This window comes from Puma concolor, chromosome A3 (genome assembly GCF_028749965.1).
Source record: "Puma concolor isolate L17-30 chromosome A3, mPumCon1.1.hap2, whole genome shotgun sequence".
In the NCBI taxonomy this organism is placed as follows: domain Eukaryota; kingdom Metazoa; phylum Chordata; class Mammalia; order Carnivora; family Felidae; genus Puma; species Puma concolor.
Window position 1 is genome coordinate 130,472,672 of NC_141669.1, and position 26,210 is coordinate 130,498,881.

The 26,210-nt window shown below is 49.9% G+C and overlaps 1 long non-coding RNA gene across 1 annotated transcript; it reads left to right on the top strand.

The window, feature by feature from the left end:
- The first annotated feature begins 373 nt into the window (after positions 1 to 373).
- On the top strand, positions 374 to 24,823 carry LOC147582804 (uncharacterized). The gene is made up of 5 exons (XR_015248785.1): positions 374 to 543; positions 582 to 602; positions 1,308 to 1,413; positions 2,973 to 3,118; positions 24,693 to 24,823. It is a non-coding gene; the product is annotated as an uncharacterized LOC147582804 (long non-coding RNA).
- Positions 24,824 to 26,210: the final 1,387 nt, after the last annotated feature.

Consider the following 26,210-nt stretch of genomic DNA (forward strand, 5'->3'; position numbering starts at 1 on the left):
GGGGGGGCTGCCTCCTCGTAGACTCTCACCCCATGTTAGTTCCTTCTCTCCCTCCCTCCCTGGAAGAGGCTTTGTCTCTTCTAGAAGGTACCCGTGAACAGAAGAGGAGTTGGAGGGGCTGTGGCTAGAGTGGGCTGTGATATGACTGATGACACATGCCTCCATCTGGGGCAAGCAAGTGTCCTTGACAGGCCAGCATGGAGCCCACTGCAGCAGGGCCCTGGGAGGTGAAACTCACAGAGAGAAAGCGAGTGAGGAATCAACATGGAATCTAATGCCTCTCTCCTTTGAATGCATGTCCAGGAAGAATAAATAGAAGCACTAAGTATGCTGTGGAAGCCTCGCTTGTTTTTGGAGGCACGTTGAGGCTACCTAGAAGGAACCAGGGGGCCAGGGAGTAGCTGTTTGTGCTGACAACCGTTTGGGAAGAGCGTTCAGGGTGGAGAAGCAGCGTTTCTGCAGTTCCTTTGAAACTGAGTTAAACCTTGCCATTGGCCTCAGGAAACTTCCTGTTGACTGTCTCCGGAGACACTGTGACACATGGTACCCACTCTTTCCGGGTTAAATAATTCTGAGGTCAGCAAGCTCGGCAGCCAAGGCAGGTGAGTGTGTCGGGGTCATTATTTGTAGTGATTCCAAGTTTATCAGAATATAAACTTTGGTCTGTGTAGCTGATTCCATGACATAAATCTAATTGGTTTGAAAATTTGGGCTGACAAATCCCATCGCGTTCAGATGCTGCCCAGGCTGTGATGAACCCTCTCTACAACGTGCCATGCATCCCTTCACCAAGTCAGTTTTTAAAATACTGGTGACGTTGTTTATTTAATAAACTCAAGCTTTGCGCCTGGGCTGGTTAAACAGACCTGCCCACGGGATGGAGATGTATATTTCAGAGCTTTTACCTCCCATTGGCCGTGTCATTGGCCGTGTCTGTCTGCTCCATTCCATTGTGAATAAGAGCTCCGACCTCCTCACCTTCCCCCCACCCCCAGCACGATTTAACCCCAAACCAATTAAAACCTGGACAGAGGGAGATGGAATGGATATGTCACAGACACCATGGGACTCTACCCCCAAAGTGCCCCTGGCAGGGCAGGGTAGGGCAGTCCTGGGTGGAAAGAAGCAAGCAGTGGCTAAAAAGTGTGGAGCCCACCCTGGAGTCTATGCTGTGGAGTCTTTACCTTCTGTCTCTGTTTCTCCCACGCCTTGAGATGACCCACTTCTGGTTCTCATTGCTTTGCCTTAAATGATGTCTTTGAATTAATGTCTTTGAATTAATGATATTGACTACCTCCTCCTCCCAGGGACGATACACTTTTGGAGTAAGGCACGCTCCTTCCTCACCTCTGGACCTCCACTCTGCTCCGCCTCCCCTGACTCTGTGTCTCAGCTGCCCCAAGAGGCCCATGGGTAGGTAAGGCTGCTACTGACTTAAGCAGGCTGTGTAGCATGACAATTCAGGGTGCGAGATTTGGAGTGAACTGCCTGGTTTTGAATCCCAGCTCTTCCAGCTGGATGCCTTTGGGTGCATCACCTGTCTCCTTTGAGTCTCAGTTTCCTTCTCCTTGGGATGAAGATAACAACGGTTCCTACTTCCTAGTATAGTCGTGAGGATTCAAAGAGATAGAGCCTTTAAAGGGTTAGCACAGTCCTAGCGCGTGATCAGCAGTTGGTAATAGCGATTACCGTTGCAGTATTGACATGAGCTGATGTGCTCATGGTGTTGGTTTTCCGAATGAAGGTGGCTGGAAACTGGTGATGAGGCATGGATGCTGAGATCCACTCATTCACTGGACACTTACTGAGTGCCCCCTATATGCCAGGCACCATTCTGGCACAAGAGACACAACAGACAAAAATCCCTTTTCTCAAGGATCTGGTATTCTAGTCTGTGAGATGATGGATAAATGGAGACTTGGATGTATGGCTTTCAGCTGCAAGTAAGAGACACCCCAACCAACAATAGCTGAAATCATAGGTCAGCCATCATTTCCTTAACAAGGATAGATGGTCCTATGGTTTGCAACTCAGTGATGCCACCGAGCACTCGGTGTGCTTCTATACTTTAGCTCCACCTCCCTCAGCGGGGTGGATTTTCATCCTTAGGCTTATTGCTTCATGGTCACAGAATAGCTGCTGCAGCTCCAGGCATCACATCTGCCTATGGCTGTGATCCAAGGGGGAAAGGTAAGAAAGGTAGCAAGAGTCTTCCTCTTCCTGTGACTCTCCCTTTTATCAGGGAGAACAGGCTTTTCTACAACCCCCCACAGACCTCCCTTTCGAGCTCATTGGCTAGAAGCAGGTCACGTGCCCAGCCCGGCCCATGCACTGACAAAATGGAAAAGGATTAGCATGATGGGTCTACAATGATACTGCATCTCCCTTGGTGCTGGGCACATTGCTACCTGAACGAGTTAGAGGTACAAGCTGCAGGGGCCATTTGGGGATATGTAGGGTTCAAGACACCACCTGAGGCTTCAGTGGCTTGTTCAGTAGTCAGTTGGGAGGGGGCTTCCTCCCTTTTTGCTGCATGGGACACAGAGGGGGCATCTGGCCTAACTGCGGAGTGGCAGTGGATGGGTCACCTGGATGACAGGTGCTGGAGAGGAAAACGGGCAAGTGAAAGCAGCCCCGCGGCCCCTCTCTTTCTGACTGGGGAGCCTCCAGGAACCGGAAAAATATATACAGAGACTCCTGTATCCGGGGGCCTGTGGGACTCCCCCTTGGGTATCTACAGGCCAGCGAGCATCAGGTGCACAAGACCCAGAGCCTGAACCGACCGGGACCTGGCTTCCCACACCAGCAGCCTGATCCTCCCCGGCCGTGCCCATCTCCGTGACCATCACCGGGCACCGGGCAGCTCAGAACAGCAGCCCGGACATCCTACTCAGTTCCCGCCCCTCCCCCCCACCACTTCCCCCGGATCAGTGCCTTGTTAAGTCCAGAGGTCTTTCTTCTGTCTCGAGCAGGTCCGTTCACCGTGCTCCACCTCCAATGCCACTACCCTCTCTGAGCTGCCCGGATGACGAGGATGGTCCGTCAGCTGTGCGCCCGCGGCTCTTACTGGCCCCCGCACCAGAGTCCATGCTGCAGCTAGAGTGACCTTAACACACGTGTATGTCGTGCACATCGAGCAACTCTCTTCTCTGCATTTAAAAGTCCTCCTGGCTTCCCATGCCCTTGGGACAGGATCCCGTGCTTGGCCCCAGAGGCCCTCTCCCGCTCGCAAGTGCCCGTAGCACCTCTCCCACCCCATCGTGCCCTTCTTCCTCCCCCCCTCACTGTTTGAGCTCCAGCCACCCTGCCTCCTTCCCTTCCAGGAGGGCTCAGGGTCTCTCCTGTCTCATCATGGGTCATGACCGTGATTGTCTTTCTGTCTTTCCCTCCTTCCTCTTCTTTCTCTGGCTTGTGCTTATCCATTCTGTACATTTTAGCTTAAACAGCACATCCTTGGGCGGGGTCGGGGGGGGGGTTGCTGCTCCCCAGACTAGGCTGAGACCCTCCTCCCAGGCTTTCCCAGTGCCCTGTGTGTCTCCATCACCACCATGCACCCTGATGGTTTATTGGCATACCTGTCTTTTCTGCTAGACTCCAGCAACTGGACTGTGGCTGCACGGCACAGGGGTTAGTCTTTTTTTTTGTTCTCTGACCTCAGGGTCTAGCTCAGTGGCTGGCACATGGCAGGGGCTGAGTAAATACAGAGAGAAAGAATGAATGAAGCTTCACAAAGCATAATGGAAATGCATAATGGAAATGGGGGTAGCTAACTCTGGGGGAGGGGTGGGAAAGTCACACGAGGAGGTGATGTCACTTAGGCACTAAGGGATGAGTCGGACTCTTCCAGATGGAGAAGGAGGGTGGCTTTGCAGGAAGAGAGAGGTGCAGGTGCAAATGCATGAAGGCACGGGAGAGAACAGCGTGCTTGCAGAGAGCTTTGCACAGCAAAAGCCTAGAGCGGGGAGCCATGTCGGTGAATCTGAGGGGGTTGGTAGAGATCACACAAAGGACCTTGTGAGCTGTGCTTGGTCGTGGGCTTTACCTTGGAGGTCATTGGAAGCTATTGGATGTTTGTGCGCAGGTGGATGAGACGGTGAAGTTGGTGTTGTAGAGTGATGACTCAGACAGCGGCGGCCCGGAGGGTTAGGAGTCGGGAGCAGAGGCTGGGCTGGGCTCCCTCTGATATGTCTGGAAGCTGATTCCCGTCCTTACCCCCAATTCCTGGCACAGGAGGCGGGATGGTGGCGACCACCTCCCTGTCTCCACTGTGAGGGAGGCAGGGGAGCAGATGTCAGCCTGGATCATGAGGGGACTTTCCCGTCACCTTGGCTCTCATCCCGGTGACCGCGTGGGGGCTCACTTGGGGATGCCTCCCCCTCCTCCCACCACATGTGGGGGGCTCATCCTGACTGAGGCTCCGCTCCCCTATCTGGCTTCTGAGACAAGTTGAGCCAATTTGGGAGAAGTCTGGGATGGAACCAGAAAGGGCAAGCAATGGAGTTGATAAAAAATTCAAGGTAGGTTGGGCTCCTTGGCGGAATCACTTGCTAATTTCGTACCTGTGAAATCCACAGTCAGCAGCTGCCTGCTCACTGGTGTCTGAAGAGAAGGCTATCCAAAGCCAAACTTGAAGGTAGACGAAGTCACGGACCCACCGTTTCTTGAGGAGCTCTTATGTGCCAGGAGCCGTCTCGTTTGATCATCATGCAACCCTCCCGGGGAAGTATTATCACTTTATTACTTTAATTTTCAAAAGAGGAAACTGAGGCAGAGAGAGATTAAGGACCTTGCCTAAGGTCACATTGCAGAGTCTCAATGCAGCAGGCAAATGTGGAACCGGTTCTCTTGGACCAAGGGCAGACTTCTCTGATTTTTGTCCCAGATACATTATCACTGCTCAGCCTACGTCTCTGTGCAAGCAAATAGCCAGTTTTTATTTTTTTTTAAAGGCGTATTTATTTTTGAGAGTGGGGGGACGCACAGAGAGAGAGAGAGAGAGAGAGAGAGAGAGAGAGAGAGAGAATCTCAAGCAGCTTCCGCACTGTCAGCACAGACTCCCATGCAGGACTTGAACTCATGAACCATGAGTTCATGACCTGAGTTGGACGCTCAACTGACTGAGCCCCTATGGTGCCCCCCCAGCCAGTGTTTATTAAACACCCTCACAGTGCCAGGCACTGGCCACTGTGTTATTCCGAATCCTTGCAACACCCACTTGAAGTGAAGGTATTTATCCCCATTTCACAGACGGAGCGTTGAGGCTCCAAGCGTTTAAGGGACTTGTTTGAGGTCACTCACATAGCTGGGAAGCCATGAAAGCAGGTTTGAATCCAGGCAGTCTGAGGCCAGCGTGGGAGCTCATCTGGCTTCCTCTTTCTCCCTCTGCTGCTCTCCCTGAGGACAGCGCTTCTTCCCTGCTTAGCCTTTCCCCAGACCTCTCTTCCTCCCCACCCCTGCGCCCAGCACTTCTGCTCAGACCTGTCTGTTAATGAGCAAAGAGAGTGAGCATGTGTGCGCGTGTTAAAATGAGTCAGCAGGTTGTCCAGGCGGAAGTCTCTCGACGACAGTGTGCAACGCCGTTGACAGAGTCAATTACCGTAGCTCCAGGGAAGGGCTGTTGAGCATCTTGAAAGAATTAACCAGCCAGTGCCTAATTATTGCCAGTGAACCGCCTCTTAATTATATCCGCGTTTCTGTTACACACGCCGGTGTGCTCCAGCCCCCGCAACCCCCGTCCCCTTTGCCACAGCCAAGTTCTCGGAGAGGACGGCAACGCTGTGCGTGTGGGAACAGCGACTCTTCTCAAACTATCAACGCGAAGGTCACGTCTTAGCTCGTGGACGCTTCTGCCGGGAAGGCGGGAAAGGAGCAAAGTGGTTTCAACGGGCCCCCTGGCCTTTCCAGGCTCTCGTGGCGCTCTCTTCCACCAGGCCTAATTTCGTTCAATAGAAGAGCTACCTTTGCTGGCAGAACTCCCGCGTGCCAGGCACTTTCTGCGATTCTCGCCTGCACGTACGCACGGTGAGTGTCCGTTTTACAGATGGGGAGACTGAGGCCTGGAGGTGCCAGGGCTTGTCCAAGGCCATCTATGCGGTAAATTGCAGAATTACTATTTGACCCAGGGTCTGCCTGGGATGTGGGTCTGTGCTCTGGGCTGGGGGAGCTGGCCACCCCCTCCCCAAAGTCGACCCCACACGTGTCCGGGGGCGCTGCTCTGTGCCAATACTGTCGCAGGGTGCGGGCAGGTGGCACGGCTCAGCTTCTGCCTACGACGTCTCCACCCTCGGCTGCAGGGAATCCATCTCTCAGGTTTATAGTTAGAGTTCGTCTCAAATCCCATGTGGTGCCAGGGGCCGGGTTCGTTCTGACCGTCCTGCTGACCAGCCTTTCTCTCCCCCACCTGCAGGGCAACTCGCGCTTACCCCTGACATTTGTGCACACAAAGGGCCTCACAGAAGGTTGGGGGGAAGGTGAGGAGGTGTGTTATGTGGCCGAACGTCGGACAATTTTCCAACCGGATGTTAGGCATTCTGTTGTCGCACGTACGCTTTTTGTTCAAGTACTTACAGAAAGTAAGTCACGCATGTGCCGCCTCGTGACTTTGCCACAAAGTGAGCACACCCGTGTTAACCAGTGCCTGGGTTGGGAGCAGGGCACTCTAGCTCCCCACAAGCCTCCTCCCCAGACTCCGAAGCCCTCCCAGCGTTTCCCTTTTCCATGCACCGAGCACACAGCGTGCGGCTAATCGCGAGAGAACACTTGCCGTGTGCTGAATGCTAAAGTTACTCTTAGTGTCGCCATTTTGCAGATGGGGATGTCAAGGCTTCGGTTAATTTGCCCAAATTGTTTCTGCAGGTGGTGGAGGCGGGAGTTAAACCTGGGGCCACCTGGCTCCAGCCTCCTGCCTCTCATCCTCTGGTCAGGGAAAGTACGGTGCACTTGATCCCTCTGTGTATTCCAAGCCCTCCCGGAACGCCAGCTCCCCTTTGCAAAAGTGGGACCCTCGTAGTGGTCTTTGGTGGCTGATAGGGGGCAGTGCATCCAGAAGGCACCTGAGAAGTGCCGGGTGGATGACTGACTAAACAGAATGCCGTTGTCTGAGCCTAAATTGTCTACTGGGATCGGGCTTGGAGAGAAAAAGCGACGTAAAGGGCAATAATTTGTAGCTGTTCTCAAGAAACCAACCATTTGCACATGGCTGCCTGCAAGGCGGTGGATTGCCAGGCGTAAGCAATCCTTGGGTGTGTTTTTCATTAACATTCCCTTGTGCTAATTTGTGCTAAGAGGACGTGAAAAGAAATAAACCTAGCGGTGAAGTACGGATGGACTTCTCCTTGGCTCCCGTCGGGGGAGTCGTGTCAAAGTTCACGCTGTTTTTACTCCAGAGTTGTTTCCCCGAGTGATTTATCGTGCTACCTAGAAAATCAAGTGCTTTTTGTTTTTTTCCCCTCAAGCCCACAGGAGAGTCTCCGTGTCCTTAAAACTAACATATTCAGTCTTACTGCCTCTGGTATCTGTGCGCAGACCCATTCCGTGCTATTTTTAGGGTCATTTCCAGAAAAATAATTTACTTTTCATTGTGGAGTCTGTCAAGCTAAGTGGAGTTATTTTCTTTCTGGAGTTGGATGAATAAATCCAGTCCCTAAAAGATGGGGATTTAAAACCATGCCTGCAGAGATGAGTCTCATAGTTAGGTTTATCTTGTGGATTAAAATAACAAGGAGCTACCAGAAGGTCTTTGTGTCCAATATGTTTTGTTACCATGTATCAGATCTATTTTCTTACCTTGTCAGAGATGTTTGCACTCATAATAATAATAACTCTCCCAAGAATTGCCTTTGGGGGCTAAAAATAGCTCCTGTCCTAGGGTCAAAAGCTGAGAGTGTAGACTTTGGCGTTGTACTTACCAGGATTCAAATCTGGACATTTACTCAACCTCTCTGGCTTTAGTTCCCTGATGTGAAAAACAGGAAGAATAATGTTACCCGCCCCGTCAAGTTCTATCAGGGCAAAGCAAGATAAGGCACGAGTATCGTGGTGGACGTCTCCATTAGACACAGAAGGCACGGGGCCATGATGCTTTTAGGGACCCGCAAAAATGTTTCCATTTTAATTTTTTAAAATCAGCGGGGCACCTGGGTGGCGCAGTCGGTTAAGCGTCCGACTTCAGCCAGGTCACGATCTCGCGGTCCGTGAGTTCGAGTCCCGCGTCAGGCTCTGGGCTGATGGCTCAGAGCCTGGAGCCTGTTTCCGATTCTGTGTCTCCCTCTCTCTCTGCCCCTCCCCCATTCATGCTCTGTCTCTCTCTGTCCCAAAAATAAAAATAAAACGTTGAAAAAAATAAATAAATAAAATAAAATCAGAAGAAAAATAGGAATGTCATAATAATGAATACATAATAATGAATCTAGCCCAGATTGTAATGTCCTTACACCAACACAGTCATAAAACATAATTTTAAATATTTTTAATGAAGAAAGGAGCCCATGAAGGCATGTGTCCGGGATCCATGAAGGTCATAGTGTATCGGCTGGGATTAGACTACCCAATAACAGTAACGTCAACAAATGGAAGTATATTTTTCTCTCATGTAAAACAAGTCCAGAAGTTGGCAGTCTCACGTTGATTTGGCAACTCCTTGGTCTTCAAGGTCCTGCACTTTTATTTTTCTGTAGCATCGCCCTTAAATTTGCCTCATGGCCCAAAATGGCTGCTGAAGCTTTAGCCATCATGTCTGCATTCCAGGCATCAGGAGGAAGAAGGGGCAAAGGGCAAAAGGAACCCACTTCTTAGTTAGGGGAGCTCCCTTTAAGGAACATTTTTTTTTTATAAAGTTTATTTATTTATTTTGAGAGAGAGAGAGAAAGAGAGAACAAGTGGGGTAGAGGCAGAGAGAAGGAGAGACAGAATCCCAAGCTATGTGCTAATGGCACAGAGCCTGATATGGGGCTTGAACTCACAAACTGTGAGATCATGACCTGAGCTGAGATCAAGAGTTGGATGTTTAACCAACTGTGCCACCCAGGCACCCTCCCACCCCCCCAACCCCCCCCCCACCCCCACTTAAGGAACATTCTAAGAATTTCTGCACAACACTGAACTTGTGGTCCCAAGGCCAAGCTTAGCCAGGGGACCAGGAAATTTCATGTTTTGGCTCAAAGAATTGCCTTTTTAATGAAAGATGAGTTTATACCAAAGAATGGAAGAACAGGCCAGGGAACACGACCCAGAAGTCCGGAAGACAGTAGCTTTCTCTGTGGGGAACACCTTGACTAAGAGGGAGACAGAAGAGAGCTGGGCCCTCCTCCTTCCAGGTCCCTCACCTGGGGTGTGGGTGGCTCTCAGTCCTGAAAGGGGCGGGGCATCCCTGCACACACGGGGCTTTGATCCAGTGAGAGAAGGAAGGGGTGGAGGGAATCTGGGAGGTTTGTGGGCTCTGTGCCCCATGCACCTGGTTCCCTCACTCTACCGGTTCTCAGTACGAGCATCCCTTGCTTGGAGAAGCTGTCCCTGACCCCTGGATCGAAACACCAAGCCTCCTTTCCCTCTGCCCCCCTTTTACTCACCTTGGGCTATTTTTTCCTTCACGCTCATCTCACTGCCTGTAGGTTTACTCATTATTGTCTGTCTCCCCCAGCTAATGAGTAAGCTGTATTGGAGGCAGGCTTCCTGCAGCATTTCGTGCCCGGCAGGTGGTAGGCGCTCCTGCACGTTGAATGAATGGCCTGATGCGTGACTATCGGCCACGGGAGACGGAACTAGCATGGGCTCTGGTACCTTCTCCCTGCTCTGACACACTCTCCTCCATGCACCTCAGTTATCTGGCTTCATTAATTGTCATTCAACAGCGGGTTGTTGGGAACTTACTCTGTGCTAGGGGCTGTTCTGGGCACCAGGAATCCAGCGGGAAGCAAAGGAGATGAAAATTCCTACCCTCGATAGAGTTTGTCTTCTAATGGGGGAGAGAGACAGATAAATATGTCAGCTGATAACCTGTGGTATGGAGAAAACCAAAGCGAGAAGGGGGCTAAGTTCCGGCAGTGGAGTAGTGTCATTTTATATGGAGTGGCCAAAGGAAGGCTTTACTTGGAAGTGGTAAGAGTGGGCTAACTGCCTGAAGGAGCCGGGGGGCCAGCCACGTGCACATTTAGCATAAAAATGTTCTAGGCAGACGGAACAGTAAGTGCAAAGGCCCTGAGGCAGGAGCATGCCTGGTGTGTCTGAGGGACAGCAAGAGGGCCAGCGTGGCTAGTGGAGAAGGTGGGAGATGGGTGGGGTGCCAGGGTTAGGGAGGATCAGTTAGGGCCTTTGGTTTGTATTCTGAAGGCGACGGGAAGCTATTGGAGAGTTTGGGGCAGAGAAGGGGCATGATGTAAGTTTTTCTTTTTAAGTTTATTTATTTATTTTGAGAGAGAGAGCGAGAGAGAGAGCAAGTGAGCTGGAGAAGGGCAGAGAGAGAGGGAGACAGATCCAAGCAGGCTCCATGCTGCCAGCACAGAGCCCAAAGTGGGGCTTGAACTCAAAAGCTGTGAGATCATGACCTGAGCCAAAGCCAAGATGCAGATGCTTAACCGACTGAGCCACCCAGACACCTCTTAACTTTTTTTTAAAAAGGATTCCTCCTGGGGCGCCTGGGTGGCTCAGTCAGTCGAACATCCGACTTCAGCTCAGCTCATGATCTCATGGTTCGTGGGTTCGAGCCCCGCGTCGGGCTCCATGCTGACAGCTCAGAGCCTGCTTCGGATCCTCTGTCCCCGTCTCTCTCTCTGCCCCTCCCCCCTGTGTATTGCGGATGGGCCGTGGGGGGTGTGAGTATAAGCAGGGAGACCGGTGAGGAGGCTACTGCCTTGTGAAGGTCAGTTCTACGTGTCAGCTTGGCCGGGCTAAGGGATGCCACGTAGCTGGCGAAACACTACGTCTGAGTGTGTCTCTGGAAGAGACCGGTCTTTGAACTGGTGAAGAAGACTGAATGAGAAAGAAACCTGCCTTCACCACTGCGGGAGGGCAGCATCTATCCAGGGGGCGTCTGAAAAGGCAGAGGAAGAGCGAATCTGCTCTTACTCGAGCTGGCACATCCACCTTCTGCCTTTGCACACCGATGGCCCTTGGCTTTTGGCCCTTTGGACTTGGACAGGGTCCGAGAGCAAGTCCAGGAGCGTCCCAGTTCTTGGGCCTCCGGGTCTGGATCAGAACTACAGCACCGGCCGCTCTGGCCTGCAGCTTCAAAATGGCAGGTCTCAGCCTCCATGACAGTGTGGACCACTCCCTCGTGTCCCTTTCCGTATGCATCCTCTTGGTCCTGTTCTTCTGGAGAACCCTGCCTAGCGTGTGCCCCTTCCCGCGAGAGGTGACCGTGGCTTGGACCAGGCTAGAGGCCGAGGGGGGGCGGTGAGAAGCTGCGGGCTGTCTTGACATGCCAGACTTTTCCCTTCTCACCCTGAAGGCTTGCCACGGATGCCCTCCCCCTGGCGACCAAGCTTCCACAGGAGAGTCTCCATTCTGTCGGAGGTCTGGCTATGTTAATCCCACTTGCGGACAAAGTTCAACCCCAAGTCCTCAGCAGGTGCAGATGTGGGGGTTTCAGTCGCAGGGTCCAAGATGAAACTAGCCTACAGACAAGGCATCAAAAATATTTGCATTTCCTTTACAGGAGCGTGCTGCCATTGACTTTTGCCACAGACCCCACTGCTCTCTACTGCCTTTCACACACTGCCGGTTCCACCCGTTTACGTTATCTGGTTTCTAAAGGAGACACACGAGGCTAGTGTGAAATGGGGTTGCTAACTCGACTTTGTGCCAGCTGGGACCCACATTATACCGATCTTGTTAGCCCCATTTTATAGATGGGAACAAACAGGCCTGCTCAGAGCGATGAAGTGACTCACCCACGGCTCTATGGTTTGAGCTGGTGATTATGACTCTGGCTTTTGTGACTCTCTCTCTCTCCAATTTACTGGCTTTTGCAGTTAGTGAGATTTGAGAGAGAATTCTCGCTTCATCAGACAGATATCATACCCTACTTGTCCGTAGATGATTCCAGAAACAGGGTAATAGAGAAGGGACCGTGTTCGTGTTTCCTCCCCACTCTCCAGGAAAGGAAGGAAAATATTCCCTGGTGCGTCGGTCACTGATATCACAAGGCCTGAGCGGCATGCCGCATGGGCTTACTGTGTATAACAAAGCTCGCATGAAACCGTGTGCACTTGTATTTCTCCAAATGAAGGGTTTCTTTCCAAAAGGCAGTATCTGCAGCACTTGTGTGGCCAACAGCACTTATTATTATGCCTTTACACCCATAGTTCTGTACCTTCTTATTTTGTACCCCCTGGTCTTTGAAAACGATCTCTAGAGGGTGGTTCTTAGTAAAACTTGCCATATTCTAAGTTAAATTTCAACCACTTGATAAAACCCTTGCCAGGGAATAAGAAGGCAACAGAAGTAGAATTATACTCCCAAGTGTTCCCAGAGCCTGTTCCAAGGACCAAGGTATTCAGAAGTAAAAAGGCATTTGCCCTCTGTGGGTTTCCAGGAAAAAAAAAAAAAAAAAAAAAAAAAAGACATTGAACAGTCATTTACCCTTTTTCTACATTTTTCCAATTTCTCAGCTGTTCCTATAGCAACCTTAATAGAGATTGGGTTGCTAGAAAAGCATTCGTTTCTATAGAAACAATTCGTTCTATAAGAGAAAAAGTTTACTTGGTAGCACATGAAATCTAATATTAGGATTTTGGTTTCGTTGGTGGATTTTTTTTTTTTTTTTTTTTTTTTTGTCAGCCAGAAGAATATTTCCCAGGCCACCTACAGACGTATGGTGCATCTTCAAGCTCTAATAGTATGTTGTCATATGGGTTCTGGATGGAGGGTGCAGAGTCTGAGTCCCTTGGGATCTTTGCTGAGACTCTATAGTTTACAACATTTTAGTCCTCTCATATGCTCAGACACAAGGGGCTGGACCAGATGATCTCTTGAGATTTTTGGGTCAGGAATTCATGGTTTCTCTTGACTTTCCTGTGAAAACCATGAGGGGGTTTTACTAGAAGCAGATAGATGATTTGGGTGGCAAGTGACAGGAATCAAACTCAAAACTGGTTGAGAAGGAAGAAAAAAAGAGGAGGGGTGGGATATATTAGTTCTCCTATTTTAGAAGTCTGGAGGTTTCAGGTACGGCTGGATCCAGGGCGCATTGACGTCCCGCCTTCCACTGTATTCTTCTTCATTCTCAGTATTGGCTCTTCTGGCGAAGTGGTCTCCAGCCTTATCCTCTGCCGCATCCTCTGCATCCCAGCTAAGCATCTTCACTGGAAAGAAAGTACCTTTTTTTCCCCTACTAGTTCCCAGAGACTTCCTGGGGATGCCGCTACTGGGACTGACTTAGGTCACATGCCACGCCCCTGAACCAATCCTTAGGAACCTCGGAATGAAATGAGTGGATGGGCCAGGGCTGGATCAGAGGCTTACCTTCGGGGTCAGAGGTGAGGTCAGCAGATCCCAGCCTCCACAGACTGAGAGAAAAGGAGCAAAGTTTCCATAGGGGAAAATCAGTAGGCAGAATTAGAAAAAAGGGGGATGGTTGTGATCCCGGCACCAGCCAGTCATGCCAGCGACCCAGCTGACCACATTCTAGAATTAAAGGCTTGGCCCTTAAAAGCCGCTTCCTCCCAGCTTGGGCAGAGAGAGACGGTTCAGTTTTCCAATTTTCATTTCATTTTTCCAATTAATCTTCTACCAGCTCCACCTCGAGAACATCTTTCAAGCAAGATTTTTTTCTTCTTCTAAAAGGAGTTGGGAAAAAAAAATCAGAATACATTTGCATGTTACCTAAAACATTTTAAACTCGTGTCTTATCTTTGTGACTGCACAGTCTTGTCTTTTCAGTGCTGGTAGCTATATAATTACAGTCACCTTCAGCCTCACTGATTCCTTCTTGAAAAGGTTATTGTGAACAGGGGACAAAAAGTCATTTGGAAACACCACCGAGGTCTGTTTTCCAATTGTCTTTTCATCCCAAAGTTCAGAGATTTCTAGAAAACCGTATGTCAGCAGAAGCAGCATATAAACAACCTCATATAAGTTTTTTTGGGTTTTTTTTTTTTTTTTGGGAAAAAAAAATACATTCCCTGAGATGATTGAAGGTGTGAATTATTTCAGGGAGCGTGTTGGTGTGTGGCCAGTAATTTAAATTAACTGGATTTCCAGGGCTTATTAAGAGCTTAAAATCGGATTGTTAAAATTCAGAGAGCGTTGTAGTTCAAATTTCATGTCTGCTATAGGGGCTTGTTCGCTTTAAAAATGCTTTGTTTTCCTTGTTATTCGCTTGCAAAGTTATTTAAAAGTTTAAAATGTCCTTAGGAGTATTTTTTTTTCCTTGTTAATAAACTGGGTTACTGATTTCCATGGAGATTACTCCCAGCAAAGCTCTTATGTTTAGGCAAGGAGCTATCATGTCGGGATCAAAAGGGAATCCCTTGAAACCTTTAATCCCGTGGCAAGACGAAGCGTTACTTGTGAATGAATCCTGGGGTCTCCGTGGGGTGTCGAGAAGCCCTTCAAGATACCCAGCCTGTACTTCAGAAGAGAAAACCCTTGCAAGTCGGGGTCGTACACGAGGGACTTCAAGCCTGGTGGCAGGAAGTGTGCTTCTGTGCCCTGTGTTGGAGGGATTTGTGCTCTGTTGCTGGGTGAAGGTGTCCTTGATGCGGCAAGAGTGAGGGTTGATGTCCAGTTTTAAAACCCCCCTGTGCAGCCACCCCAGAGGCCTTGACATCAGGAGAAATTCAGGTGCAGATGGAGAATCGGGGACCAGTGTCGTAGAGCAGTGCCCCCCAAACCTGAGCGTGCCACGTCCCCTGGGCATCTTGTTCAAATGCACGTTCCGATGCCGTAGCTCAGGGGTGGGGCCCAGAATTCCGCACTGATAGCAAAAAGTCTGACGGGGTCCCCGTGCTGCTGGTCTGTGGGCCATCCTTGGAGCAGGGAGATTGGAGACCGCTTCTTTCTTTGGCCTCGACTGGGAAAGAGCCTGAAAATCAGATTTTGGATGTTGCCGGTCTTTGGCAGTGCTACCTCTGGCATATCTTGGGACTTTACGTCATATCTGGAAAAGAAATCCCATTCGAAGGGTAAGGCTAAATCAGAGGCGCTAGATGATGTCTTAATTCTGGCAGAGTATCAGGCTGCAAGCAGAGAGAGAGAGAGGAGAGAGAGGACAGATCAGCAACGATTCAGGCAAAACTCATCTTTCAAAGCAGGAATGGAAAGGAAGCCTGTTGTTCCTTCAGAATTTCTTTAAGAATCTTAACTGTGGGGACTGTACTCCCCAAGGGAGTGGTGGTCTTCAGTAATATCTTTGTTCATTCAGCTGAAGGCAGATTTGTCTGTTCTCCTCACTGGAGGCTGATCTTGTACCTGACTAGTTAGGTAAGGAGAAGCCATGCTGAAGCGTTTCATCAGAATTCTCGACGTGGCTGATTCGGAAGAGAGAAAGGAGCAGGTGCCTCTGAGCTTTTGGGAGAGTCGCCAAGCAGGCAGGCTGTATCAGGTAGCGACCGCTGAGTAACAAACCACCCCAGGACTTTGTGGCTTTAAACAACAACCTCTTATTATTTCTCATGTATTTAAGGGTGAGCTGGGCAGGTGCCCCGACCTCAGCTGGTCCCACTCAGGTGTCGGTGGTCAGCAGGTGGGTCGGCTGGGTGGTCTAGCATGGCCTTGGCTGGGATGGCTCAGCTTTCCTCTATGTATTTCCATGTTCTTCACAGTTCAGTCATGTTCTCATGGTGGTGGCAGTGGTCCAAGAGAGAGCTAGTCATTCAAGGGGACAAGCAGGAACACCCACCCACTTCTTGAGCTGTGCTTGTATCGCATTTGCTAATATATCCCACGGGCCAAAGCAAGTCATATGCCGGGCCCAGCAGAGGGAGGGACGGCAAAGTGGGGACAAAGAGTATGGAGGCAGGGAGGCCTGTAATTGGGGCCACTGGTAAAATCAGACGAGTGCACAGCTCTGACTTAAAGCCTGAGGTTGAGTCTGTAAAACTCCGAGCATAGGTGGGATTATTCCATTCATTCACTCACTCACTCATTCATTCATGAAACATTTATTGTCTTTCTCTTATGCAAAGCACCAGGCTCTGTCAGACTTTACTTGGACGTTTTAGTTGCTTCAAGATTCACACCCACTTAAATTCCACCTCCAGACCGTCTCCTTGTGGAAACTGTGAAAAGCTTTTGCTCACTCTTCTGGAGGAGCTATAGGACCTGTGGAGTGGGGAAGAGGGTCCACGTCCCAAAGCCCATGGGGCCCCTACTGCCTGTCACCGTGGAGACACTAGGTAGCTTTAAGGAGACCCTACCGGCCACTTACTCTGGGGCCTCCGCCTTTCGAGACCGAAGGGTCTGGCTAGAGCTCAGAAGGTCTGTGGTGCACTCAGTTCCTGGGGTTTCTCTCCCTCTGGATCCTACTTTCATCATCATCGATGTAAATAATTTTTATTTCACGGTTTTGTTCGATTTTGATGGATTTAAAAGCATAGTGTGAACCCCAAAGTGCCATGAAAATGTGAGGTTTTTTTTTTAACTTTTTTTTTATGTTTTATTTTTGAGAGCAAGAGAGACAGAGCATGAACGGGGGTGAGGCAGAGAGAGAGGGAGACACAGCATCCGAAGCAGGCTCCAGGCTCTGAGCTGTCAGCACAGAGCCCGACATGGGGCTCAAACTCATACACTGGGAGATTGTGACTGGAGCCAAAGTCAGATGTTTAACCCACCGAGCCACTCAGGCGCCCCAAATGTGAGGGTTTCTTATCCCCACGTGTAGGAAGGAGGACCCAATGGACCCTCCTGGTTTGGTGGTTAATGATGTGCTCACAGATTGGCTATGGGTGGGGGTGCGGTGAGGGATGAAGGGAGAAAGAACCCAGATTTCTAACAGCGGCAGATTTCCTGGGTGTAAATCTTCACATCACGGCTGATTTCTACCATGGTTCCCACCAATGATTTAATAAACTGCTTGCAGGGGCGCCTGAGTGGCTCATTCGGTTGTGTCCGACTCTTGGTTTCTGCTCAGGTCATGATCTCACGGTTCATAGGTTCGAGCCCTGGGCTGGGCTCTGTGCTGACCCTGCGGAGCCTGCTTGGGATTCTTTCTCTCTCTCCCTGTCTCTCTGCCTCTCCCTGCTGCCTTCTCTCTCTCCCTCTCTCTCCAAATAAATAAATAAACTTAAAAAAAATTCTAAAAAAAAGAAAAAAAATAAACTGCTTGTAAAATTCTTGCCTAGCTAATACCGGAATTCCTGGGTATTGAACCACTGGCTTTCTCAAGCTCACCCAGGCCCACCCTGGGTCTCAGATTGCTTGGATTGGAACCAGCTTTGCCTCTGGCTCTGTCTGATTTTGTGCAAGTGGCTGAATTCTGTTTCCTCATCTATAAAATGGGGATAAAAGAGTATCTGCTTGAAACAAAGTTTAAATGAGATCGTGCATGTGAGGTGTTTCCCACGGAGTAAGTGCTCAGTAAAGGCCAGTCGGTGTTACTCGTGCTGCCTTGCTCAGTCAGCTGCTGGTGCAAGGGTCTGGGTGGACACACTCACACCACAGGGTCAGGCAGGCCCATCCTGAAAGTGGCTGACATACCCCATTTCCTGCCCAGGCGCCTCCTGAGCCACCAGCCTCTTACAGACCATTTATTCATGCAGAGCTCAAGGCACTTGCCTGGGGTCAGGCTCCTCACAAACAACACCCCACTTAGTCCCCACGGCAGTCCTGTGAAGGAAGTACACTTGTAACATACCCATTTTATGGATGGGACAATTGAGGCCCAGGGAGACTGAGTAAGCCTCACAGCTACAAGGAAGGAGAGGCAGGATTTGAATCTAGAGTGCTTGGATCTAAACCTCCCCCTCCTACTTTTTTAACGGGGGAAAAAAAAAACATTTATTTACAGTAATTTCCTGGTTTTCTTTATTCTTTTTTACAGCAGCTTCATTGAAATTTAATTTGCATACATAAAATTCCTTTTAAAGTGTGCAACTGAATTTTTAATATAATCACAGAGCTGTGCAAACATCACCATTTTCTAATTTTAGAATCTTTCCACCACCCTGAAAAGAAAACCCCCGGGGGTGCCTGGGTAGCTTAGTCGATTAAGCGTCCAACTCGATCTCAGCTCAGGTCTTGATCTCAGGGTTGTGAGTTCAAACCCCGTGTTGGGCTCTACGCTGGGTGTGAAGTCTACTTAAAAAAGAGAGAGAGAGAGAGAGAGAGAGAGAGAACCCAGATGCCCCCTCTTCTTCCCAAAGAAACTCAGAGACACTGGACATATCTCTCGGCTTCCCCAGAAACCAGCCTCGCCTCAGCCAGCTGGCCCCACCGGGACGTGGGGAGACTCAAGCAGGAGAGTTTTGCCCACATTCACTGAACACCTCGTCCAGTCCCAGAAAGCGTCACCTGATTATATTCAGCTATTTATTCTGTCCCCTGCCCCGATGTGAAGGGGGAAAATGTAATTATTTCCAGGGCCACAGGCTGTCCCGCTTTATTGCCTGGTTCCCTCTCCCCACACATCTTTCTTGGTTTTAGGAGAAAGAAGGCAAGTGGGGAGCACTGGTACCCTCTTTGCCTCTGATGAGAAGCCCCTCTTGCTGAAGCTTTTGCTCTCCTGTCCCCCCGCCTCTTTTCAGCCCCCCTTCCCGCAGTCAAATAACATCTGATTTTAGGTGCTGGGTGAAGGCGGCATGATTGGGACCCCCCGGCGTGCCAATCAAATGCAGAAATCAAAGAGTGGTTTCTCCAGACCAGCCTGGAGGCTGCTGGGTGGTACTTAAAAATCAGGCTGTGTTTAATCACTGGGGGGAAGATATGTATCCACTGCAGTCTGATCATGGTATTGTCTAAACAGCCCTTGCAATTTGTAAATGACATGTGGCAGCGGTATTTTTAGCTCCTGTGTTTCAGAAGGTGAGCGGTCCCTCCTCCACCCCCACCCCCATTCACGTGATAACCTCTGGTTATGTTCTTTCACCTTCCATGGGGCTGTTGAATATGCAAATCGCGTTGGGCTCCCTCACCTTCCAGACTTTTCCTGTGTTTCCTGGTGGTGGGTGTGATGGAAGAAAGGTGGTTGAGCAAAATAATTTGTCTTTGGTTGTTTTTCGAGGCTGAGAGTCTTCGATTTGTAAGCAGTGCCTTGTGGGTGCAATCGCGTTTCCTGGAGGCTTTTTATTTTTTGTTTTTTTGTTTTTTTTTTTTGTTTTTTGCAGTGAATCCTGTTGCCGTTTGGAATGAAAGAATTTCAGCAATATTCCCATGGATCCCGCGGTTAGAGAAAGACCCTGTCACAGGACCATCTCAAGACCCATGAAAGGTTTTCCGGGACCCTCATCCCCAGTGCCCTTGGGGATGATTTCCAGGATTTACGTTTAGGCTGAAAGCCCAGGGCTTGACCCTGTCCTCAGGACAGGACATTTCTCTTGTCTGTGGGCCACAGCCCCTTTCCCGTGGAGGGAAGTCAGTGAATACTTAATTAGATGAGAGAACCTAAGGACTGAAGCGCTCCTGGCGCCTTTTCCTCCTGTTGTAAATAACCCGGACCCCACAGGTGCAATAGTGTGTGAACAACATCATGAACAAAAGTAATAATAGCTGACTACATGGCAGGCACCATTCCAAGTGCTTTATACGAACAAACTTTTTATCTTCCTAGGGTGACAGGGTGTCTCAGATTTGGCACTGTTGAGATCTGGGGCAGACAGCTCTTGGTTGCTCGGGACTGTCCCGTGTACTGTAAGATGTGGGCAGTATCTCCAGCCCTACTGTGCCCACCAGCCCCCCCGCCCCCCAGTACAACCACCACAGAGGTCTGCAGACATCACCAAATGTCCCCTGGGGGTGGGAGCGTTTGAGGAAGCAAAAAAGAAGAAGAAAACCCGCAGGGGGAACTGAAATAGGAAAACAGGAGAGAAATCCACACACTGGAAAGGCGAGGTGTGAGAACAGAGGGAGAATGTTCGGGGCGGAGTCGGGCTCAGAAGACCTGGCCCTGGGGCTCCACCCCACGAATGAATTGGCTGCGGGCGCCCTGGGTGGGTCTTCACCATCCTTGTGCCTTGGTTTTCGCATCTGTAAAATGGGCATGTGGCACACAAGCTTTGTGGCAGAGAGCACATGAAAAAATTGCCTGTCGGGAAAGCGCGGTGCAGATCCATGTAATTCTTATTGTTGCCTGTGTGCCGGTGACATATGTGTGCAGTCAGATGGGTTATGTTTGTCTGAGTCAGTTGGGCTGGAAAAGAGGCTACTCCTGAATTTGCTGTCCACCCTGTGAGGATCAGTAGGACACCACGGTAGTCTCATTTACGATCAGGAAACAATTGGATGGAAAGCACTTTTGGAGAAGGAACAATGCAAAAAAGCACAGATGGGCCAGCCAGAGGTGAAAGAGTTTTGTGCAAGGGAAACCAGGTTTGGGATTTCCAGGTATAGATGCTTCTGGATGGCCCATCTCCCCCCCCCCCCCCCCGCCCCCCCCCCCAACCCCCCGTCCCTTCTCTGCAAAATTCAGCCACAGGAACTTCTCAAGTAGTCTGGAAAATGCAGCTCTGAAAATTATACTTGGCAACAATGGCTCTCTGTCCAGGCCCTTTGGAGGACAAGACATGGAACATTATTTTTGTAAATCTACTTCAGGACCACCTCCTCGGGAGTCCCTGCACCACCATCGCCCCACCGTGAAGAAAGGTTGGGGGACATCGCCCTGAAGCCCTGGCCAGGCCCCTGTAGTTATCTGTCCACAGTGCTCACTCTGGAGACACATATTTACCCAGACATGCCCATGTCTGCTGCTTCTTTCCTGGCCACTCTTTGTCACGCTGGGACCCTGTGACCATTCCATTCCAGGGGCACAACACTCTTCCACACACCTGCAGCATGGCCAAGGACCAGGGTCCCGGACCTCTGCTCAAAGGCCCATGGTCTCACGGAATCTCTTCGTGCCATGGGCTCCTCCCTCCCTCTCCCCTTTTCCGTTCCTTAGGGGCACTGATGTCCTCTCCTGGTTTTCCAGGAGACATGGCTGAATCCCATCCAAGAGCCATTTGTCCTCGCCAACAAAGCTGGTGGTGAGATTGTCTTCCAGACCATTCCAGCTTCTGTCCTACAACCCCCTTGCCTCTCCCCTTCTCTCTGAAGCCGAGACAAGCAAGCATAGAACTGACCCTTTGCTAGAATGGGAGACAGGAAAGGGAATACATAGGGGAAACCCAGATGTTCAAATTAGAAAAAAATCGTCCTACATTCTATGTGTCACTTCCAGAATTCTTGGCCCACATGACCAGGGTTGCCAAGCATGGAGATCCATGCAAGACCAGAGCCAGGAGACATGGGCAGTGCTGGCACATAGTACGTGCTCAACAAACGTCTGATGGGTGAGAGAGTGAATGGAGCTTCTTTTGCGAAGTCAGACTCCATGCCCTGAAAAGGAAACTCACCCAGTGCGTGAGCAACGAAAGGGAGGTTGGGTTCTGCCATGTCCCCCGGTCGCCTTCTTCGTGTCACAAAGAGTCATTGTTGTTCAATGCGCTGCGGCTTGGTACAAGTTGAAGATCTGCTCAGTCATGCCAAAGGGGCTTTTTTCTCCTTTAACGTAGGTTTGTGGCTCTGACATTTCCCCAACTGTCTGTCCCCCTCCATCTTCCTGGTTGTCAAGGAAACAGTTTCCTGGACAACCTGTTGACTTATTTGGCTGCCTGGTTTGTATTATCCAGTGTGGGGAGCTGTTGTGGAGGCTTTTTTTTTTTTTTAATGTCACCAAGGTAACCGCCAGCAGCCGCTTAATTATAGTTTTAGGTAAAGATGAATTCTCTTTTGCAAATGTTAGTATATTTTGGGGCTGGGTGGGGAGCGGAGAACTGCCCAGAGATTAACATTCTCTAATTATATGCTTCGGTTTTGGACAATTCAGTTTTATTTGCAACTAAACTTGGTTTCATTCAGGATTGGGGTTTTTTTTTTTTTTTTTTTTTTTTTTGGTCTAAAAAAAAACAAGGAAAACAAACAAAATAATGAAAACAGAGAAGAAGAGGGGATCGGTGTGGTAGGAGGAGGCTTTGAGTGTGGTGGGCATGGCGGGGGTGCAGGATTGCTACCTAATGTCTCTGGCGGCTGTTTCCTGAAACATACATTCGTCTGTGGTTCCGAGAAGTGGCCTGTATACTGGTTACCGGATCCCATCTCTGCAGCCTGCTGGCTGTTTGAACTCAGGCAGGTGACTTCGCCTGTCTGTGCTTTAGTTCCCAAAGCTGAAACGTGGGGAGATGGGAAGGAGTTTGGCTTCACTATAGGTGTGTTGTGAGGGTTGGGATCTATTTATTAGGCCCCTAGGAGAATACCCAGCACGACACAGGCGCTCCAGCATATCAGCCACCATTTAAAGCCACGGCCCCCTACGAAACCATACTTTTCGTATGCCTGCCTACGCGTTAACCATTTCAGCCGTCAGTCACTGCATCTGCTAATCTTAAGGGTGCCTTTGTTAGAGGGTAATAGAGTGACTATAATCGTATCTGGCATTTCTTGGAGAGTTACACTGTTCTGAGCATCTTACAAGTCTTTACTTCATTTCTCGTTCCCAATGGCCCTGTGAGGTACGTATTACCATGATCTGCTTTTGGTCAGTGAGAAAACCGAGAGGGAAAAGGTAAGTTGTTGTTGTTGTTTTTAACTTTTCGAATGTTTATTTATTTTGAGAGAGAGAGAGCGAGAGAGCACGAGCGGGTAAGGGGCAGAGAGAGAGAGAGAGGAGACATAGAATCCAAAGTTGGCTCCGGGCTCTGAGCTGTCAGCACAGAGGCTTGAACTCATGAACCATGAGATCATGACCTGATCTCAGGTCATGTCAGACGCTTAACCAGCTGAGTCACCCAGGTGCCCCAAGTGTTTTTTTGTTTTTGTTTTTTAATTAAAAGATCAAACTTTCAAGGAATTCTTTGAGCTGTGAGTCACTTTGTTTTATGTTTCCTCCTTGGTGATGCGGTACTGCTCAACCCAGTGGAGCCTTTGGAGTTAACCCAAGCGCCAGGATTTGGTCCGGGAGGTTCTCAGGGAGATGCCAGATAATTGCAGATTCCTTGGGCCCTAAGCGGCTGCTGTGCAGCTCAAGAAGTCCTGGGTCCTCCTCAGCTTCCTGCACCCCAGCACCCTTTCCAGGTGTGGGGATAGTCAGGCTGCAGACCCGCTGAGGAGGAGGTTGCACTGAGGTCGGGGATCCCCCCCTCCAGCTGAATGGTGATGGGGCCCGTTCGGCCCCAGCGGGACCTGCAAAGTGTAGCTGTCTGAGCCGCCACGGGAGTTTCCCTTTTGCTCCCACAGGTCTGTACTTGGGAAACCAAGGAGTTTAAACAGACCATCTCCAGCGTTGACCAAGGTTTTATTTATTTATTTATTTAAATGTTTCTTTATTTGTGTGTGTGAGAGAGAGAGAGCATGAGCAGGGGAGGGGCAGAGAGAGAGAGAGAGAGAGAGAGACACACACACAGAATCCAAAGCAGGCTCCAGGCTCTGAGCTGTCAGCACAGAGCCTGACGTCGGGCTTGAACCCACAAACCACCAGACCGTGACCTGAGCCGAAGTCGGAGCCTTAAGCGGCTGAGCCCCCCAGGCGCCCCCATCCAGGTTTTAAATACTGCAGTTCCATGGCAGAATTGAGGGTTGCAGACCCAGCACGCACATCCAGGCCCGTCTGCCTCCAGAGCCGTACTTTCAGCCACTGCCCTAACTCCTGCTGTTCTGATCACTATGGACCGTGTGGCCTCCGAAGTCAGTGTCCTTGGGTTAGAACCCGCCATTTTCTAGCGGAGTGACCTGGGCAAGTAATGTACCTGTCTGCGCCTCAGTTTCCTCCTTGGCCAGATGGGGACAATGACAGTCCCTACCCCTGAGGGTTGTTGGAACAGGGAATGAAGTCAAGACTCCTGAAGTGCTCGTAGCACCGTAATCCTCCACTAAATGTTAGGTGTGGGTAGAATCGCTCCCGAACGCTGCAACACAATTACCATCGATGCTAGCTGGCTGGGGGCCTAGTGGTGGCTGAAACAGTTCACGGGCAGCCAGGTGCCCACCATCATTCGTATGTTGCTTCTAGTATAGTTCCCACATAGATTTCTGTATCATTAATCTCGTTATTTTGTAACCTACATTATGAAGGCAGGCGTCTCTCTCTTCTTTATAGATCTCCCACTGGGGCCCTCTTTTTTAAAAAAAGAAAAAAAAACAGCTAAAAACCTTCTTTAATTGAGATTCAGCTCCACAGGCCAGCCCCCGTCGGATCTGCCGTACTAAGCCCACCGGGGAATATTTGTTTTGTGTGGTTTTCCCCTCTTCCCGTGGATTATGTGTACTTCCATCATTTTAGAACGAGGACCGGAGTAGCGACAAACATGTTGGTCCAGAACAGCAGGAGCAGTTGGGTTTTGGCATCAGATGCCCTGTCCCCACGGAGATGGATTAATTGAGGTACCGGAGGCCGCTTCTCAGGCCAGTGGCTTCAGACAGTGTGATGAGCGAGGAGCCATACGGCCCCGGTCGGTCTACTCCCGACCCCACCCCCTGCCTCATATCTTTTATTCATGACAGTCTCTCGCAAGGAACAGCAAGATCAACAGCACAAGCGTGACCTCCTTTTCTTCTCACTCTCCCTCCAGGGACCGCAGAAGGTTCTTTCTGGACACTGAAAACATGTCTCACCCGTTCCCCACCCCATTTCTCAAAAAGCCTCAGCGCTGGATTGAAAAGCACGCATTGCAACAGGATGATTGAGGGAAGGTAATTATGTATTATTAAATGCAAAAAAAAAAAGAGAGAGAGAGAGAGAAAAATTGTTCTTTGCAACACCCCTATGGCTTGGCAGAAATGAAAATAGCGAAATGCTAAAATGGTTTTCCTGCCAGTGGGATGAATGGATGCCTGCCCCCTTGATTTGGGGTCATTGGCTGCAGGGACTGCCCTCAGCACCAGTGGAGACCCTGAGGAGTGGGGATGGATGGCTCCAGCGTGGGGGTCTTTGTGGGGATGTGGGCCGCAGAAAGGGAGGGGGCATAGAAGCCCGGAGGAGATGTTTTCTTGTTCCCTCGGTCTCTGTGTCTTTGGATAAGACCTTTCTGGGTAGGATGAGGGTGATAATACCCAAACATCAAAATCATACCCCACGTGGCCCAGCACTTCAAAGTTTACAAAGTGCAGGGGCACCTGGGTGGCTCCGTTGGTTAAGCATCCGACTTCGGCTCAGGTCATGATCTCACGGTCCGTGAGTTCGAGCCCCGTGTCGGGCTCTGGGCTGATAGCTCGGAGCCTGGAACCTGCTTCGGATCCTGTGTCTCCCTCTCTCTCTGCCCCTCCCCCACTCATGCTCTGTCTCTTTCTGTCTCAGAAATAAATAAAAACATTAACAAAATTAAAATAAATAAAACATTAAAGCTTCTGCACTCACAGCTCAGAGCCTGGAGCCTGCTTCGGATTTTGCGTCTCCCTCTTTCTCTGCCCCTCCCCGCTCACGGTCTGTCTGTCTGTCTTTCTCTCTCTCTCTAAAATAAATAAACATTAAAAAATGTAAAAAGATAAATAACGATTCCAAAGTGCAGTGGTGTGCAGTGGGAATAAGCTTGGGCTGAAAGGCCCAAGTGCTTGGGTTGGAATCAGCTCTTTGCTTATCAGCTGTGTGACTTTGGGCAAGTTGCTTCAGCTCTCTGAGCCCCCATTTCCCCATCTGAAAACCGAGGGCGAAAATGGTATCTACTCGCCTCACAGCTGTTGCAAAATGGGCTAATACACGTACAGCAATCGGAACACGTACAGCAATGCCTCCTGGACACTCTCCTGTGTTCGCTCTTAGGATTACATTCTCCTTCTCGTCACCAATGTTTCCAAATAGACCAAATCAGCAAAGCTGGCTCCATTTCATCCCAGAACTGCTGTGGAAAAAAACCCCGGGATTGAAACTCAAGATTTCCGACTCCAGATCTCGTTGAATTTTCCTCATGCCCTGTGGTTGCATCGTGGAAGGTGTTCTATGTTTGAAACACTCCCACACCGGTTACGTTGTCAACCAGACCTAAATACAAGGCCCTCCACGGTTAGAGGACTCCAACAACTTTCCGAACTTCCTGTCTGGGTCTCTGCATTTCTCTCTGTCTGTAAAATCGACTTTGTGATCCCAACCAGGA